Source organism: Heterocephalus glaber, unplaced genomic scaffold, assembly GCF_053883595.1.
Source record: "Heterocephalus glaber isolate CG9 unplaced genomic scaffold, H.glaber_assembly_v1.0 deba00000281, whole genome shotgun sequence".
In the NCBI taxonomy this organism is placed as follows: domain Eukaryota; kingdom Metazoa; phylum Chordata; class Mammalia; order Rodentia; family Bathyergidae; genus Heterocephalus; species Heterocephalus glaber.
The window spans coordinates 28,748,052-28,765,993 of NW_028258139.1; the positions used below are offsets into that span (position 1 = coordinate 28,748,052).

The 17,942-nt window shown below is 40.8% G+C and overlaps 1 long non-coding RNA gene across 2 annotated transcripts; it reads left to right on the forward strand.

Annotated features, from left to right (window-relative positions):
- The first annotated feature begins 6,291 nt into the window (after positions 1-6,291).
- On the forward strand, positions 6,292-17,212 carry LOC110347686 (uncharacterized). Of its 2 annotated transcripts, XR_002392409.2 has the most exons (4): positions 6,292-6,578; positions 8,024-8,118; positions 10,310-10,412; positions 16,156-17,212. It is a non-coding gene; the product is annotated as an uncharacterized LOC110347686 (long non-coding RNA). The 2 variants fall into 2 exon arrangements; XR_002392410.2 differs by lacking the exon at positions 8,024-8,118 and having other exon boundaries at positions 16,156-17,211.
- Positions 17,213-17,942: the final 730 nt, after the last annotated feature.

Below are 17,942 nucleotides of genomic sequence, written 5' to 3' on the forward strand. Positions count from 1 at the left end.
GCCAGCAGACATTCCAATTGCTTAAGACTGCACTTGCATCGGCACCAGCCCTGGCATTGCCAGACTTAAACGAGCCCTTTACCCTGTATGTGGCAGAGAAAAATGGGGTAGCTAAGGGAGTGATTACTCAGCTTTTGGGCCATGGAAGTGGCCTGTGGCATACCTCTCAAAAAAAGCTCAAACCAGTGGCCTTAGGGTGGCCTACTTGTTTGAGGACAGTAGTAGGAGCAGCTATTTTAACCCGAGAGGCTGACAAATTGACCTTTGGACAGGATTTGACTTTGAAAAATAAGACTGAGATATTGGCATTGCTACAAGCAATCTGGTTGCCTTGAGAGGTTGCCATCATCCATTGCCATGCACACCAGAAGGGGTCTAGCCCCGAGATGATTGGTAATAATGCTGCTGACCAGGCAGCAAAACAAGCTGCCCAAAAATCAGTGGGGAAGCAAATGGTTCTGCTTCCCACACTGGTACTCCCAGAAAAACCTGAATACACAGATAAAGAAGTAGCAGAAATGAACAGAAGATGCTGGACTCGAGGAAAACATGGATCGTGGACAACTAAGGATGGAAAGGTGGTGCTTCCAGCCACTGTAGCAGATATGCTGCTGCGGGAACTACATGAGTCCACCCACCTTGGTGAGAAAAGGATGATGGCTGACCTGCAACCTCATTTCCTCAGTGAGGGATTAGCCCAAAAGGCCCAGGACATGGTGAGACGATGCCCCACCTGCCTCAAGGTAAATGCAAATCTGGTAACTGGGCCCCCTGGGGTCCGACACAGAGGACTAACTCCGGGAGAACATTGGGAATTGGACTTTACTGAAATGAAGCCTGGCATGTATGAGTACAAATACCTGCTACTTTTTGTGGATACATTTTCAGGATGGGTAGAAGCATACCCCACTAAGAGGGAGACAGCTGAAGTAACAGTTAAAAAGCTCCTGACAGAAATAGTTCCCCACTTTGGTTTGCCCTTAGCTCTGGGGTCCGACAATGGTCCAGCCTTTACAGCTAAGATATCTAAATTAATTAGTAATATTCTTGGAATAAAGTGGAATCTACACTGTGCCTACAGGCCTCAAAGTTCAGGACAGGTAGAAAGAACAAATCGAACTTTAAAGGAGATTCTGACTAAATTATGCTTGGAGACTGAACTAGGTTGGGTAGAGCATCTCCCTTTTGCCCTCCTCCAAATGAGGTGCACTCCCAAGCCTCCCCTCAATTTGTCCCCCTTCCAGATTGTTTATGGGTGATCTCCCCCAAATCATTCCATTAATAGATGTAGAATTGAAGAAAAGTTTTCCCACCTTCAGCTCCTTAAATCCTTAAAAGCAGTTCATCAGCTTCAGTCAGAGCTACATGAGACATTATGAAAGAGAATGACTAGTCCAAATGAAAAACCTCTACAACCTTTACCCTATAGGCTGGGAGATTTGGTTTTTATTGGCAGGTTTGATTCCAAGACCCTGGAACCTCATTAGAAGGGACCGGTTCCTGTTGTCCTGTCAACTCCCTTGGCGGTGAAGGTGGCTGGACATTCTCCCTGGATACATCACAACCATCTAAAAGCAGGACCCCCCACAGACATCAAAAAGGACAAATGAAAGGTTATCAGCCAACCAGGTGACCAAAAGCTAAGATTGGAGTGGGTTGGAGATGTTTCGCCTTCATGATAATATTGTCTGGGACACTGGCAGTATTGTCCCCAAGAGGACTAGATCACATACACACAAAAATGTATGGATTCAATTGGCAAACTCGCTTAATTTGTCTGAATTCTATCTAAATGTTGACGTAAATTTCCATCATGTATTGGGGACGTGCCCCATGTTGTAAACCTAAAAATGCTGTCAAATTATATACACCCAAGGTAATTATGTCAAATAATACCCAATGTCTGAGGATAAAACGGTCGGAAGGGATGTCCTGCCATATAAAAGAATTGGAAGACTTGGCTCAAAGGGTACATAATGAAGATGGCTGGGACTTGAGCCAATGGCTAACTAAATGGTTGTCCAACCTACAATGGTTAAAACAACTTTTTCTGGTCATTACAGTTGTGTGTATATGCTTACTATTGTCATGCTGTTGTATACAATGGATGCCTACATTTATAAGTAAGATTACTTAAATTGTAAAATCAGTGGGGAATGTAGGACTGCAGAACTCTGTAATCATAAAACTCCCCTAGCCCCAACTGTGATTGAATGTGAGTAAATAGATAAAGATGCTTCTTAGTTTCAGGACACTAGATAAGATCGTATCAGCCATAATTATCCAACTCTTTGTTCCAGACACCACTATCTATAGAACAATCTACAAAGCATCTGCTGACTATCAGTACATGTCAGACTAATTAACATACAAATGTAAGACCACTAAACCTTTGTAAATTTCACCTGTTAACTCCCCTGCAAGCCCCTATAAAAAGAGCCTCGGACTCTGGACTAGGCCTCTCTAAGCTACTTTGCTTTGGGAGTGCTATCTGGCCAGACTAAGGTCTGTTTCACTTTCCAACTTGTCCGGTGTGTTCCTTCCTGGGTGTTCTTCACTGCAGTCAGCTCCTTGGAGCATTTGGTAAGGCCTTTGGTCTTACATTCTGGAGGCACCGCTGGGATCCCCGGGTGTGCTCCACTCCAGCTCCTTGGAGCATTTGGTAAGGCCTTTGGTCTTACATTCTGGAGGCACTGCTGGGATCCCTGGGTGTGCTCCACTCCAGCTCCTTGGAGCATTTGGTAAGGCCTTTGGCCTCACATTCTGGAGGCACCGCTGGGATCCCTGGGTGTGCTTCACTATAGTCAGCTCCTCAGAGCGTTTGGTAAGGACAGCGGTCTTACAATTGCTGTGCTTATGCTCTGCCTCCCAGATGCCTTGAAGTGAGAGGCTTTGCTCACCGTGTCCTTCTGCCATGATGTTGCTGCATTGGACCCAGCCAGCCAAGGACTGACATGTCTCAAACTCAGAACTAAAATAATCTTCTTCTCCTTTAAATTGTGTCAGGTATTTTGTGCCAGCAACAACAAGAAAGCCAATTAATATATTTGATGTAAGATTTAGGCTGCATTGGGCGTGGTAGTGCAGGCCTATGATCTCAGCACACCTGAGTCTGAGGCAGGAGGCTCTCAGGGAGTTCAAGGCCAGCCTAGGCTACACAGTGAGTCTAAACCAGCTTTGAACTACATAGCTAGACCCAGTCTTGAAAAGAAATACAATACTTAAAATATAAAATAAAATAAAATTTAGTAAACACAAACTCAAGCAGATTTTTTAAGCAACTGTCAAGGCTGTAACTTCTCAGCAAGAAAATGCTGCATTCCATCCATATAAATATATAACTAATGTGTTCAAATCCTGTACCATCAGGAAACCAATAAAATCCATCTGAAGATATTCAATGCGCCATTCAGGTTTTAAAACCCTGCCTTGTTCCACCTTTTCAGTTTTTCCAGGATTATGTTGTTAACAGGTAACACATGACCTCTGTCCTCTTGTTAGTGTCCTCATTCATGGCTCTTAGGACTAACTGATCTGATGAGTGGTTTCACGGATAAATTTACTTAATATCCATTTGAAATTATCTAGTATCTGAAATGACCATCTTGAAAGTAGCAGAGAATTTCAATAGAGCATAACCACACTCTTTTCTTTTTCAAAATCCCACGAGGGTTTTTCCTTCAGGGTTCAGATAGAATCCTAACTTTGGTTAAGGTAGCTTATTTAGCATAAAGGTTGGCTAGACCATCTCTGCTAGCCCATCTCCGCTAGCCCATCGCTCTTCACATGAGCCCTTGCTCAGTAACAGCCATCCTTCAAGGTTGTAGGAGTTTACCTAAAAGTTCCTTAAGCTATTGTTTATTTTTACATGGGCTTCCTCTTCAGTTTGGTAAGACAAGAAACGCCCCTTGTCTTGAAAGCATAAGAAAGGCATCTCCTGGCCCCAAAGCATATCTGCTGTCTATCTCTCTCTCTGTATCTCTCATCTATCTATCTATTATCATTTATCTATCTTTACTGTTTGGTATTTTGCTGGTTGATAAACTCTAGTAAGTGCAGTAAGTTTTACTGCCTGGGCTGGTTTTACTTCAGAAAGAGGACTGTACTTGAAAGATCTATTTTAGATCCTGATAGCATAACCTATTAAATAACTCCAGGGCCAGTTTCCAGGTATGACCTATCAGTACAGTATTAGGTCAGGTTTTCACTGTGTGGAAGTGAGATACGTAAAGTTCCCTAACTGAAGCCAGACAATTATGATGTTGCCCATTTTTTAGGAAAAGTGGCAAGATTCAGTGTGCTGAAGGGGTAAACAGTAATGTGAGAGGAGAAAGGATGTAAGAGGTTAACTGGTTGGCTGAAAAGTGTTGTGTGAACTCAATCAGTAGTAAATTTTGCAGCCACATCTATTCTAAGACATGGGGAATTAACTTGTATAGCAAGTTCAAGGCTGAAGAAACAGTGAGCTAGAGAGATTTCAGTTTCCATGAAATTGAGAACCCTCAGAACATGTCCAGAGCACACATGTAGAAACTGCCAAAAGAGCTTTTCGCAATTAGAGATTCCTAAGGAAAGAACAGGTTGAGGAGCCTTCTTCGGGTTGGGAGGTACTGTTTTTATTTGTACTCGCAGATCAGAGTCTTTGAGCACTTTGCCAATAAAGAGATGTTGCAATCACAGAAAATCTGGCACCCTCTCTGCAACATCCAGTGAAATCTAGAAATAGTTTTGGTCACCATCTTGAGAGAAGAGAGTGTTTCTACCTCCTTAAGAAGGCCATCCCTCTCATAATGGGCTGTGTTCTGGAAATTTCATAATTTTATCTTTTGAAACATGATTGTTTTCAGCTAGGGCTGAAAGGAAGTAAATGCAATTTTTTACTAGCTTCCTTGTCCACAGAAGAAAATAAAATATTGTCCACATATTGGATCAAAATTTCAAAATTGAATCACAATAGACCTTTATAAATCTTAAAAATCTTTGTGGATGTTCTGGAGAAGATAAGAAGTGTTCCCTTCCCCCAAGAAAAGGCAGCAGTATGTCTTCTGCTCTAGAGGCACACTTGGAAAAGCAGAGCAAAGAACCACTGCAGGGAAGCAAGTGGCTTTGGGCAGAATAATGACAAGATGACATTTGAGTTAGGGACTAAAACTCACTGGTCTGTGGGCCTCTCACCTTCCACAGACTTAGGACACCTATGCCTGCATTATACCTGTGATCCTTCTTATGACAAACTACACATTTACCCAGCATAATCTAGATGGTGACATGAGAGGCAGCAAAAAGGATGAAGGCAGTGACTTGGCTCTATCAAGGGTGTAAAACAAATGGGAACTGATAACAAAACCAAGGTACCAAACTCAGAATAAGAGCTGAGGGACTGACTATACCACAAAAGACCAGAGCTCAGGACTGGGGCAGATGCACCACATTTTTACCAGCTTCCTTGTTCACTGAACAAAGTAGAATATCATCTACATATTGAATCAAAACTGAATCACAAGAGAAATTTATAAATCTTGAGAATCTTGGTAGAGGTTCTGGGAAAGATGAGCAGCAAGCAGGAGGGCACAAGGGGTTCCACACTTGGTGGAAGGCTGTGAGGATAGGTCTGTGGGGATTGGCATTTCTAGTCGCAACCTGCAAAACTGGAAATAAGTGATTATCACTCATATGAGAACAAACAAAAGCTCTTTATTCAAAGTTTACTACACATATTCAAATTCATTTGTGTTTGTCAGACATTCAAACATAAGTAGAGTAGTTTGAATGCTCTGTAAGAGAAGAAATAGGAAGGCTTCAGATATACCCCATTGAAGGTTGTTGGGACAGGATGTTAGGGGCCATCCAGTGTGGTTGGTGAGCAGTGGATATTTGTCTTTCTACAGTTGGTCATAAATCAGAAATGGGACAGATATTATGGTGGAATCTGGCCAATTATTGACCAAGTCTTAATTGATTTGGGAGGTGAGGCTGAGTAGGTTGCAAAAAGGCTTCTTAGACTAGCTGTTCCAGAGACTGTGGCCAGGTTTATATTTTATACATGGACTGATCATTTTGTTAATATCTTAGTCTATGTTTGGTTGCTTTAACAAAATATCTGATGATAGATTTTTTAAAAGATATAATAGATAAAAAAAAAAAAAGAAGTCAGTTTAGGTCACAATTCTGGAAGTCCAAAAGCACAGATCTAGAATCTGCTTGTCTTTGGTGAAGGCCTTCTGGTTATGTCACAACATGGCAAGAGGGCATTATGACAAAAGCAAGTTCTACAGAGAGAGATCACATGGTGAGAGAGGCAGCAAGACGGAGACCAAATTTGCTTTACAAAATCATATCCTCTCAAGAACTAATCTACCCTGGAATAACAGCATTAATCCCTTCTGAGGATGGAACTTCCGTGACCTAACAACCTGCACAAGGCTCACCTCTTACAGGCTCTCCCACTTCCACATTGCCTCCCTGGGGAACAAGGTTCCAGCACAGGAGTCTTTAAGGAACACACTCTAACAACATCCAAACCACAGCAATTTGTATAGCCAGCCTCTCAGCATTCACTGAGTTCTTGAAGCTAAGAGGTCAGTTATATTGGTAATTTTGCTCAGTGTAAGTTACTTCTCCAATAAGGGAATGCACAAGCTGAGAATTTCACTGGAATTTCTTAGCAATCCCAAGAGTTTCTTGTCTAGTATAAGAGCTGACCATGAGTATTTAGGTGGAATGACAGTCCTTATAACCAGTACTCAGCATTGAGCTTGATGTGATTCTTCAAATATCAAGAGAAAGATTAGCTACAAGGCACCCTAAAATTCCAATAAGGATTGTGGTAGTCAAGTTTCAGTTGTTAGTGAATTAAAGTCAAAAGAGAAAAAATTAAAAAGTTCATTTGGAAGCTGTTAGTTGTAGTCAGATGGTTAAGGAGCTGGAAGTATAGAAAATGTGGTCTGAGTCCACAAAGTGAGAGGTTCTAGTCTGATTGAGGCAGGGACCAACTGCTGCACACAGGGAGAGAGAAAGCTTGGCAAGCAGACAGCACAGAGCCAGCATTTCCATCAGTCTCATGCCATTTACACACAGGGTCAAAGCAGCTCAAACACATATGCACAAGAACCTGGGCATCCAGAAGGCTGTGCTAGTTTCCCACTGAAACACAGAACTTCTTTCCACTGATTCCCTTCCCCCACTTGATCAAACATAACCCCCAAGAAAGACTATTTCTGACCACTCAATAAGGCTGACTTACACTGGCTGTTTACATAAGTACTGCAAGAATGGCAACTTACACATCAGTCTTCCTACACTTACACTGGCTCCATAGAAAGTTTTCATAAAGAATCTCAAATTTCAAAGCCTCTTGAAGATGAGAAGCCAAGCCAAGAACTGACCATCAGTTTTACCTGCAGAACCCATTGCTTTGGCAGGAATTCCTCTCTTCTTGGGCTTCCTTGAACAGCCTAAGATTCCTAAATCTCCTGGGAAGACACTTCCTTACATTCCTGTTAGACCAGGAACCCTGTGAAGCCAGGGCTCAGGCCAGGTTTCCCAAGAGGAACTTGGTAATCATTGGCTGCAGAGTCTGCCTTATTTCTTGAGAAGTGCCTGCTCATAGCTGACTAAGGAAGCATCCTTCTCAACTATGACATTCCAGGCAAAACCTTGGTTGTACTGTCAGTGTTTCCAGTTATGTCCTGTTTTCAAGGAGGACAGGCTCCCATGGAATCTATGCAGGTTGTCACCAGATTGGGCCTCTGGTGCCCAAGGCTGAAATAAAGAACTTAACACCCCCTTTTAAAATAAGTTGGCAGGTTCACTGCCTCCAATTATGGAAAAAGAATCTTCAGGGCATGCCAGTAAAAGGGACTTGAGAGGTTTATTGGAGACAGAGATATAGGATACAGTCAAGAGTGGTGTAGAGATGCTCAAAGAAATGAGAACATTACCAGCTGGAGTAGAGCACATTCAAAGGCATCCCTTCAAGACAGCCAGTCTAGAGTGTGGATTCTCCCTGTCTGTCACATTACAGTGCAAGCCATCTATATGTGTTTGAAGTCCAGATATGCTGTTTGAAGTTGAGATATGCTGTCTCCAACTTTGCTGCATCCTGGGCTGGAGGCAAAGGTAATTTGCAGGTGAAAAAGACAGATGTAATACCCAGGAATTTGTTAGCTATTGCAAAAGGACCTTTTAGGAATTTCAGACTACTCTCTATAAGGATGGGAGATGGGGTCCACAAGCTGGGAAGGGGCCTTCAGAAGAACAAAAATTAACTTGTCTTGCTTCAGTTTTTCTTAAAAGTACAACTTTAAAATCTTTAGTTCCTTGTCTTCTTTCTGCATATTTTTTTTATTTTTTCTATCCTACCTCACTTCCAACCCTGAGTCTTTAAACCCTTATTCTTAGGGGTTCCAGAAGGTCCAGATGTCCAACTTCTTTTAACTGCATCAGGCTGAGAAGGGGCCATGACCATCCCTAACCAAGGACCAAAAGTCTCATCCTGTCTGATCTAAAGGAGACATAGGAATATCAGGTTCCTTCTTTTTTTTTTTTTTTTTTGAAGAACCATCATCCTCTGATAGTCTGAAAAAGAGAGCAAGGGCATAAGAGATACTAGCCCACATCAGCAATGGATCAGACAATATAAAAGAATCCCAATACACACTATCATAGTCCAAAACATGAGAACTTTCATCTACCAGTTTGCCCAAGAACCAGGATGCCACCCAGTCATGAAAGCTATGGCAGAGTCTGACGCTGCTTTGATTTGCCAATGTAAATCATGTGATTCAGAGGACACAGCTGCAGAGTTGTCAGGAATGTAAAGTAAACAACATTCTGTTATGAAAACCGCACATGTTCCACCTTGTACTGCTGTCAGAATATCTAGGGCTATTGATTTTGTAGAGTGACTTTTCTCTCATCATTTTTACTTCTGAATATAGTAATGAAATACCTTCTTCAATGTCATTTAAAGCTTCTTGCATTTAGCTAGTAAGACATTCAACATCCCCCATTACAGCCTCAAGTCCTATTTGGGGAATAAAAATCACACCCAGATAATCATACCAGTGAAACACTGATCTGATCCATCCATGTTGCAAGACTGGGAAGTTAGCTGGTTGATCTGTATTTCTAACCCAGTGTCCTTAGACCACTAGGTACCCTAATGCACATCTTCCTATCCACCCTGGAGGCAACCAGGGCCAAGGGTTTGTGCCACAGAGCAACTGGATACCATTCGGGGCTGGCTGGCTCTTGCCCTCCAGTCAGGAGCAAACAACTCAGTATCTCTTAAACATCAGGACAACAAGAATGGCAATTTACACATCGATCTTCTCATATTGGCTCTGGGGGGAAGTTTTCATAAAGAATCTCAAATTGCCCTTTTCAAAGCCTCTTGAAGATGAGAAGCCAAGCCAAGAACTCATCATCAGATTTTACCTGTAAAATCCATTGCCTGGGCAGGAATACCTTTCTTCTTGAGGTTCCCTGAATAGCCTAAGATATCTGAACATGCTAGGAAGTCACTCTCTTACATGTCTTTAAGGCTGAGAACCCAGGCCTCAGGCCAGTTTTCCTCAGAGGAACTTTGTAAATGTTGGCTACAGAGAATAAGCCTTATTTCTTGAAAAATGCCTGGTCAAACCTGATTAAATGAGCATCCTTCTCAAATATGACATTACAGGCAAAATCTTGGTTGTACTGCCAGAGTTTCTAATCATGTCCTGCTCTCAAAGAAGGCAGGCTCCCATTGAATCTATATAAATATAGATTCATTGCAATGAAAATAGGAATATTCAGTAAGAATTTCAGAAACTTGAAAGGGTGAGTCAGGAAGAAAAAGACAGAAGTTTTGCTTTGTATGCAAGAGATAGGAAATCTATGGAATTGGTGAGTGATAGAATATTTATATCCAGAAAACAGCGTTAAAATATTAACAAAATTTCAAACAAATTCCCAATCATCTTTCATGAGCTCATTCAGTTTTTGTATAGTATTTTCCCCTTTTCCATGGTTTTACTTTCCAATTCTTTTTCTTAAAAAAAAATTGTCTGCAATCAATCATAGCCCAAAAATATTAAATGAAAATTTCTAGCAAGAAATAATTTGTAAGTTTTACGTTACATGCTATTCTGAATCGCATGATGAAATCTTGTGTTGTCACCCCACTGTGTTCCACACCAGGCATTAACTATCCTTTGTCCACTATATCCATGCTGTATACACAACCAGCTCATTAGCCACTTGGTACACGTGATAGCCATCTTGGTTTTCACATCCACAGTGACTAAGATGAAATGTTTGTGTTCAGGTAATCCTTTATGCAACAGAGTGCTTCATGGCTCAAGAATATGGATGCTGGTAATTCACATATGCCACGGAGAAGCTGTGAAATGTTTCCTTTAAATGAAAAGGTAAAAGTTCTTTATTTAGTAAGCAAAAAATTGTATGCTGATGTCATTAAGATCTACAATAAGAATGAATTTTATATTCATAAAGGAAAATAAATTCATACTAATTTTGCTGTCCTAGTTCAAAATGCAAAAGTTATGGCTGTAGTCCATGTAGAGTTGCCAAGTTATGGGAGTTGATATGACCTTTATTTTCAGGCATCCACTGGGCATCTGGAAATGTTCGTGGAGGAGACGAAGAACTACTACAATCACTTCTTGTCCTTCTAGGTCTGGGATTGGTTGTCTCATGGACACATCTGCTTGTCAACTGGATGTGTGGAAATTCTGACTTGGTCCAGTGATATGATCTGATTGTTGTTTAAGCAATGTCATTAGAAATTTGTACTCCACTGTGTCTGCCCCAGTCCTGTTCCACTAGACTCTAAGACAATTCTCTGTTGAGAATGAACACTCTAACCTATATCCAACTGCAAGGATTTCATGAAAGCATCTGAGTAAACCAAAACATTCCCCCCAGAATTGATCTGCTGGTGATAAAAAACTAAAAATGACTATTACTCACTTATTGATATTTTTCAAAAATGATCTCAATAGAGTTTGTTACATTAGTAATGCAATTGATGAGAAAATCTGGCTATTTATATGGCACACAAAACAAAATAAAGTCAATCCAAAAAACATTCTAGGCAAAATGTCTATAAACACAATGTTTAGATAGTTTTTCCAAAGAAGAGCACACAACACACCTAATTTATGAAAATGGAGATATATATATATATAATCTATATAGAGAAAGCATTTTCAGACATAACATAAAAATCCTGCGACATTAGATGCATATATACCCAGCACATAATCAGAATTTACCAAAAACATACTAAGATTACAAAAAACAAAGATTCAGTATATCTGAAGTAGGTTCTTGGTATCAGTATATTAACAAAATGCATAAATAGGGCCGGGGATTTAGCTCAGTGGTGCCACTCCCTGCCTCACAAGCACAAGGTCCAGAGTTCGATCCCCAGTACCAAAAAAAAAAAAACTGCATAAATAAGTGATGGGAATTCCCAAGAGAAAACCACTCCCCTAAAATATATTGTGTCCAAATTAAATAAGTAAAGCTGAAACCAATTTAATGTTTAAAAAATAACTGAAGTGATGAATGATAACAGGAAACTGATGTCTGGCATTAGGCAAAGCATTACCAGGACTCAGGAGAAAGAAACAGCGCATGCCCACACCTCTAGAGCCTTTCCATGCATACACAATTTTTTAAACATTCACACTAATAACCTTTTACCCGTACAAATTTCACCCAGGGAAATATATGCATCTCCTTGGATTTGACAGTGCTACCCCTGCTTCTAGTCACTAGTAACAGTTCAAACAATCTGAATCATTTCTAACACTTCCTTAGATGAACAAACAAACCTTCGTGATTTTCCAGGGGCCTCAAAGGTAGTGTTAGGTGCTGATGCAGCTAATAAGAAGCATGCTTAACACAGAGGCCCCAGCACCATTTGTATTTTTCTCACTTTAACACGTTTGCTCCACCTCAGGTGAAGCTGCCGCCCCCGTGCTTAACCTCAAAACATTTCCTGCCATCACTGTATTTGATGTTTGTTAGGTTTCAAGAACTCTCACCACCAACTTGCAGCATCTCCCTCTGTCCAAAGCCATCTACCCCAGGCATCTCTGAATTTAACTGATTTGCCTACCCAACTGTTTCTTGAGACATTGGGACTTAGACTTTGAGCATATTTCCGTTACAGTGCTCCCCTCCTCCTATTGCAGCACCCCTTAATGCAGTTTTCCATCCTAATGTATAGGTTAGGTTTTCCTTTGCCAGCAGTGATGCCAGGACTCGGACGGATGCTGGCCACTCTTCAGCTCCTCTCTCCCCCAAGTGTTAATGCCAGCTCTTTGTTGCTATTTCTTTCTGGCTGGGAGAATCAGGATCCACAGAGTGGTGAGTCATGATCCCCATTTAGGGTTCCAGATATCTTCTGTGGTGGCACAGTAAGAACTTGATTTTATTTTTCTTTGGGTTTTGTAATTTTTCCTATTTTTCTGCCTTTTGGGGATTTGGTTAAAGGCCCCGATTCTCTCCCAAGAAATCATGCCTTGGTTATGGTCCCAAGGTCTTCAGCATCTGCAGGTATTCCTGTTGTTATTATGGCCCCTGTCCACCCAACTGTGGTCCCTCACACCCCTCAGTTGCACGTAACCTGTGCCCTCATCAGTCCCAATTCAGCACTGCTCAAAAATGACGAAGTCTTGAACTTAATCTCCAGTGTCCTCTTTGGGGCATCTTAGGATCTGCCCAAATCATCTCCTTCTGTGAGGGGCTCTTGCATATCACATCCATAAGACCTCAACCAAGGAACAGAGTCCTCTTTTCTCAATTGCTGGCTTGTTAGGCATAGAAACAAAATATTTCCTGCAAAAGCTTTCCAGAGGCCGTTGCTTCCTTCAAAGCCTGTCTTCCTTTTCTGATTCCTTCTAAAACCTGTCTCCTCTCATCACCTACCCCTGAATCTCCTTCTCCTTTTACCACTTTCCCTCCAGCTCCCTGGGGTCCCTGAACCTCCCCATTTCCTCATTTCTAGCTGCTGCACCCCTCCTTTCTGCTTCCCATTAGACCCTCGATTCCCTTTGCTCACCTGAGCCTAAAGTCTCTCCCCCTGGCTCTGGCAGAGCTCGGGGAAATCAACATTACAATCTGAGGCTGAAAGGTTACCTAGAGACCACCAGACTCTTCTGTCCATTCAGATGGGCTTAGGAGACATGGCATGGATGCTCCTCTCCTCTATCCCTCCCCTGAAATCTAGGTTACAGCATCCATAGAATTACACATCAGGCCACAGACAGCTTAAGAGTTCCCCACACGGATACTGATGAAAGGGCTTCAGCCCTCATGTTGTGCTAGTTGTTTCAACTTGCCCCATTGACTAAAAACACCATCCTTAGGAAAAAGTGGAGCTGAAGCAACAATGAGAGTCAGCTCTTCTATGTAAACCAGGGAGCTTTGCATTTTTGTGATTATGCCTGAACCATGGCTAAAATTTTTAAATTAGATGTAGCCAAGGGGAATGAGTTTGAAGTTCCAACACTCAGGAGGCTGAAGTCAGAAGATCACTCAAATCCAGGAGTTTGAGACCAACCTGGCTCCAAATGGTATTACAAGATTAAATCCTAAAATCCATTAAAGGAGGTCCATTTGGTTCAGCTTAGATGTAAATAAGAGCCTATATAAACCAAATATTCCTGAGCTTCAGAGAAGTTAAGGAGATTAAATTTGTAATACAATCAATGTGAAAAAGTGTTCCCATAAAACCTTACCAAAATGTTTTTAAAATTTAACACACAACTTAGATAAATTTTTGGTCAGTGAAAATAATTTCATATTGCTGAATTAATAAACATAGTATGTCTTCTGCATTCTCAGCATTGAAAAAATAGTCTTATTCTGTCTGAGTGCTTTCTTCCTAAACTTATACAGCTATACTGAATCTTCTGGGTTGATAATATATTCGTGATATATTCTAATGTGTGCTTTATATATTCATAGTATATTATGTCTCATGATTATTACATCTGCAATTTTCTCTTGGAAAAAATTATGCTCATCTATTTTCATAAATTAGATGCATTATGCACTGTTCTTTGAAAATAGAATTAATCTTTACATATATACATATTTTGTCTAAAACTTTTAGAACAGACTTTGTGTCATATAAAAATCTAATTTCCCTGTCACTTGTACTTATTTCCATAGTTAACTTTCATCAGACCTTTTGCTTTGAAAAATAGCCAAAATATGTCAATAATACTCATTTTAAGTCTTTTTTTAAACTACAGATGGTTAATGTTTTACTCTGATGCTTCCCCATGAGGACTTGTAAATCGGCAATAGGCCAGTGGGCTTTGTCTTTAAGAGAATGGACCATCTCAGAGACCCCTGGGAAAGGACAATACTGAAAACTCAGGCAAAAGCCTGTGATGGAATCACTTCAAACTGTAGGATGGGGCCAGGGATTTAGCTCAGTGCTTCTGCCCCCTGCCTCACAAGCAGAAGGTCCCGAGTTTGATCCCTGGTACCAAAAAAAAAACCTGTAAGACCAAAACAGTGCCCAAAGCAGAGGAGTCTAGACCTCCCGCTGAGAGACATGAGTTCCTGAGACTGCTGATCTAGGATGAAGTAGAAAAGGATTAATAACATAGCATGGAATGAACTGATGGTAAGTGATTATGGACTCACTTTGGACAGTCTTGTTGCTTTAATAATCTATTTTCTGGATATAAAGGATCCCTTTCTCTTTTCTCTTGAACCTATCCCTCAATTCCACCAATGATAACCTTTCCTTGTAAACAGAAGCGAAATTTCTATCTCTTCCTTCCTGATTCACCCTTTCAAATTTGAGAAATTCTTACTGAATACCCTTATTTTCATGGCAATGTACATATTTGCATAGATTCCATGGGAGCATATCCTCCTTGAAAACAGGACATAACTGGAAACACTGACAGTACACCAAGGTTTTGCCTGGAATGTCATAGTTGAGAAGGATGCTTCTTTAATCAGCTATGAGCAGGCACTTCTCAAGAAATAAGGCAGACTCTGCAGCCAATGATTACCAAGTTCCTCTTGGGAAACCTGGCCTGAGCCCTGGCTTCACAGGGTTCCTGGTCTAACAGGCATGTAAGGAAGTGTCTTCCCAGGAGACTTAGGAATCTTAGGCTGTTCAAGGAAGCCCAAGAAGAGAGAAATTCCTGCCAAAGCAATGGGTTCTGCAGGTAAAACTGATGGTCAGTTCTTGGCTTGGCTTCTCATCTTCAAGAGGCTTTGAAATTTGAGATTCTTTATGAAAACTTCCTGCAGAGCCAATGTAAGAAGACTGATGTGTAAGTTGCCATTCTTGCAGTACTTATGTAAACAGCCAGTGTAAGTCAGCCTTATTGAGTGGTCAGAAATAGTCTTTCTTGGGGGTTATGTTTGATCAAGTGGGGGAAGGGAATCAGTGGAAAGAAGTTCTGTGTTTCAGTGGGAAACTAGCACAGCCTTCTGGATGCCCAGGTTCTTGTGCATATGTGTTTGAGCTGCTTTGACCCTGTGTGTAAATGGCATGAGACTGATGGAAATGCTGGCTCTGTGCTGTCTGCTTGCCAAGCTTTCTCTCTCCCTGTGTGCAGCAGTTGGTCCCTGCCTCAATCAGACTAGAACCTCTCACTTTGTGGACTTGGACCAGATTTTCTATCCTTCCAGTTCCTTAAGTATCTGACTACAAACTAACCTTCTGATTTTTCTCTCTCTCTTTGCTCTGCACACTAAAAATTGACCACTTCCATCCTTACTGAGACTTTCTCTTCTGGCTGCCCCCAGTTTCCCAAGAATCACTGCAAGCAAAAGTCCACTAACTTGTTATATGCCTGTAAGACTCACACTGCAGAGGGCTGAGGAATGAATCACTAAGCACAGTCCTATTTCTCTCTGGAAAGCCACTTTCTGAACCACTAACCATGTTTTCTTAATTGCTTAGGCCAGGCCAGGCCTCATAGGAAAAGTAGTTCAAACCATGTACAATGTCACCAAGACCATTAGGGAACTCAGAACAGCGCTGCCTGCTCAAAAGTTTTCATCCACCATCTTTGGAATCCCCTGAATTGGACATCTTTGGGTTCAACTCCTGTTTCTTTAACTTAATACACCCTTTTACACTAATATTTCTTTTTTTTCTTTTAGACATCCTGCTTTCAGATGTCTGATCAAAGGGCACTTAAATATCTGATGGTTCAAAAGGACTAACTCTGAAGAAACTCTGACCCCAGGGATTATTCTACTCTGCCATCCCTTGTTGAAATCTCCTCATCACTGTGTTGCTCAGGACTTTCTTTCTGACTTGTCCTGGACAAAAGATGGTGCTGACAAAGGTGTTCAAACTTTGTCCTCAAAACAACTGTATGCTGTTTTGCCAAAACAAACAGCCCTCCACTCTACATGAACCTCCTGGACTTGAATTTGTTCCTTCTCAGACCTAGAGACCCACTCTACCGCCTAACCATATCCAAACTCCCACTTCAGCTTCTCTGATGGTGCCATGTTGAATACGGTCCACTGAGTTTCATGGATCCCCATCCACACACTGTTAGAAGACACCCTTCCTAGGACTCTGCTTGCCTGTGATTCTTGCCTCAGTCTCTGAGCATCAGACACCTTCCTACTATGATAGTTGCCCTTAATAACACTTTTTCTCACTTAATTTGACTTTTTTTGCTCCTTAACATGGCATAAGATATCCTTTAGGATTTGCTTTGGGAGAGGTGAAATATAAAAAGTTGTCGAGAAATGTGAATATTTAATTAAATGGGATACTGGATTACCAAGGAACAATACTTGGTTCCCTGTTTAATCCAAATGACATTAAGAGATTTTTAAGGCAGATGAGAGAAGTAACAAGATTATTTTAAAATCCAACTTTTTTAAGTGAAGACTTTGTTTTCTTTAATAATGAAGGACATGTTAAAGTCAACACCAAGCATAAGAAATTATTCTGATGAGACCTTGAATATTTATAGTCTGTGAAAATTACTCAGAAAATAAAGGAAAGTCTCTTACAAACTTGTATTGAAAAGATCACTAGCCAACAAAATATATGATTTTAATAGAAAGAAACCTAAATTGTAGTTTTACATCAGTATAAAATTTAATGTTACTGCTCTCATTTACAATCTTATAAATAAATAACTTATTTAAACTTAGCTGTCTACAAAAATAAAATACAATGTCCTTTCCTTGAAGCTTCAACAACATTATCCAGTCAGGGTTTTCCCTACACCATGTGTACTGGAACAATTATTCATTTTATGGTAGAAAAGTCACTCTCATTTTCCTTAACAAAACACATCCTATGTGTTTTGCATACAAAGTGCTCCCTTTGCCGTGATCACTCCCAATACAATCACATTCACATTCGGTGCTTAACAGTAACTTCTATTATAAAGAAAACTCTTGGGTTTAATGTAAAGAAAAGCTGTTCCTGGCTACTTGTTAAAATAGTAAATATATCTTACTCAAACTACTACAGTAGAGGAAAGAGGCTGCAGAACAGGGTTGAGTTCAGCTGCAAGGAGAGCTAAGGATTTCCAGCCAAGGCAGAAAGGTAGGGGAATCAGTGCATCGGAGATTACCAAGAATAGCTTGGTTACTAGGAAGGGTAGAGGGATTCTCGATAAACTGGATTAATAAAATTACTGCTGAAAGAAGGTCAAGAACTTAGATATAAGGGGTGATGAGCTTAATAAAATCCCAGATAGCAAGAACTCAACATACAGATAAGTGAGGCATATAGAACACCAAATAGCCTTGATCAAAAAAAATCTACACGAAGGCATATAGTTGTTAAGATTCCAGAAACTTAACAGAAGAACAAAATTCTACAAGCAGTTAGAAAAGAAACAAATCACATACAAAGCAAAGCCCATCAGAATCACAGCAGACTTCTCAATGCAAACCCTCAAGGCAAGAAGAGC